The sequence below is a fragment of the Mesoplodon bidens genome, assembly GCF_964165515.1.
Source record: "Mesoplodon bidens genome assembly, chromosome: 1".
In the NCBI taxonomy this organism is placed as follows: Eukaryota; Metazoa; Chordata; class Mammalia; order Artiodactyla; family Ziphiidae; genus Mesoplodon; species Mesoplodon bidens.
The window spans coordinates 46,478,570-46,480,771 of NC_138176.1; the positions used below are offsets into that span (position 1 = coordinate 46,478,570).

Here is a 2,202-nt window from a genome sequence, read left to right on the forward strand (position 1 = left end):
GAGTTGCCTTCCAGTGAGTGAAGAGTGGGCTAATGGCAGGGTGACACAAAGGTCAGATACCCAAGCAGCCCCCTTCTAAAGTATGTTGTCAAGGGGCCCTTATTGAGCAACCCAAGAACAAACAGACATATAAACAGCATCGCGAAAGTCCACACAGCAGTGTCTGAGCTGTCACCAAATCCAGTCTGCTAACTAAACATGTGGGGGGAAATGGGCAAGTCTCCTCTCCTCTACTAAAGATTTAAAGCACAAGCAGACCCAAGGTCAATAAACTGATGGCATCAGGGTAGGAGCAGAATGGGGAAATGGAGGAAAGAAATGAAAGTGAAGCATGATTTAGTAATTCTGGAAAGAACAGTGCTGCACATAACCAAGAAGTTATTTCAGTGGGAGGTGAAAAGAAAACAAAAATCTCAAAATCGGAGAGGGAGGCTCATAGGGGGAAATGAGAAAAGAAACAAAAGTGGAAGAATGATTTAATGAGTTCTGGGAAGAAAGCGTGTAACTGAATTGAGGGTCTGATTGTTGGGATGGGTTTTAGAAAGAAAACAGAATCTTGCTTTCTGCCTATGGACGCTGCCGTGTAAGCATCGTTGACATCTCCCCCTCCACAGCCATCATGTCTAAGTCAGAGTCTCCCAAAGAGCCCGAACAGCTGCGGAAGCTCTTCATCGGAGGTTTGAGCTTTGAAACAACCGATGGTAGTCTGAGGAGCCATTGTGAGCAGTGGGGAACGCTCACAGACTGTGTGGTAATGAGGGATCCAAACACCAAGCTCTCCAGAGGCTTCGGGGTTGTCATGTATGCCACTGTGGAGGAGGTGGATGCGGCCATGAAGGCAAGGCCACACGAGGTGGGTGGAAGAGTTGGGGAACCAAAGAGGGCCGTCTCAAGAGAAGATTCTCAAAGACCTGGTGAAAAAGATTTTAACTGTGAAAAAGATTTTTGTTGGTGGCATTAGAGGAGACACTGAAGAACATCACCTAAGAGATTATTTTGAACATATGGGAAAATTGAAGTGATTGAAATCATAACTGACCAAGGCAGTGGTAAAAAGAGAGGCTTTGCTTTAGTAACCTTTGATGACCATGACTCTGTAGACAAGACTGTCATTCAGAATTACCACACTGTGAATGGCCATGACTGTGAAGTAAGGAAGGCCCTATCTCAGCAAGATATGGCTAGTGCTTCATCCAGCCAAAGAGGTCGAAGTGGTTCTGGAAACTTTGGTGGTGGTCGTGGAGGAAACTTCAGTGGTCGAGCTGGCTTTGGTGGCAGCCGCGGTGGTGGTGGCTGTGGTGGCAGTGGGGATGGCTGTAATGGATTCGGTAATGATGGAAGCAATTTTGGAGGTGGTGGAAGCTACAATGATTTTGGCAATTACAACAATCAGTCTTCAAATTTTGGACCCATGAAAGGAGGAAACTTTGGAGGCAGAAGTTCTGGCCCCTGTGGTAGTGGAGGCCAATACTTTCCAAACCACGAAACCAAGGTAGCTATGGTGGTTCCAGCAGCAGCAGTAGCTATGGCAGTGGCAGGAGGTTGTAATTACTGCCAGGAAACAAAGCTAAGCAGGAGAGGAGAGCCAGAGAAGTGACAGGGAAGCTATAGGCTACAACAGATTTGTGAACTCAGCCAAGCACAGTGGTGGCAGGGCCTAGCTGCTACAAAGAAGACATGTTTTAGACAATACTCATGTGTATGGGCAAAAAACCCCTTGAGGACTGTATTTGTGACTAATTGTATAACAGGGTATTTTAGTTTCTGTTCTGTGGAAAGTGTAAAGCATTTCAAAAAAGAGGGTTTTTTTTTTGTTTTTTTTATAAACATCTTTATTGGAGTATAATTGCTGTACAATGATGTGTTAGTTTCTGCTTTATAACAAAGTGAATCAGCTATACATATACATATCCAACAAAGGGTTTTAATGTAGATTTTTTTTTGCACCCATGCTATTGATTGCTAAATGTAGTAGTCTGATCATGACACTGAATAAATGTGTCTTTTTAAAAAATGTGCTGTGTAACGATAGTCTACTCTGAAGCCATTTTGGTAAACTACCCCAACAGTGTGAAGTTAGAATTCCTTCAGGGTGATGCCAGGTTCCATTCAAAATTTATATACAACCTGCTTTGGTGGAGAAGCTATTGTCTTCAGAAACCTTGGTGTAGCTGAACTGACAGTTACTGTGTTGTGACCTGG

General features: G+C 44.0%; 1 pseudogene across 1 annotated transcript; it reads left to right on the forward strand.

Moving 5' to 3' along the window:
• The first annotated feature begins 303 nt into the window (after positions 1 to 303).
• LOC308624642 (heterogeneous nuclear ribonucleoprotein A1-like) lies at positions 304 to 1,597 on the forward strand (annotated as a pseudogene). The gene has a single exon. The product of its transcript is annotated as a heterogeneous nuclear ribonucleoprotein A1-like (transcript).
• The last annotated feature ends 605 nt before the right edge of the window (positions 1,598 to 2,202 follow it).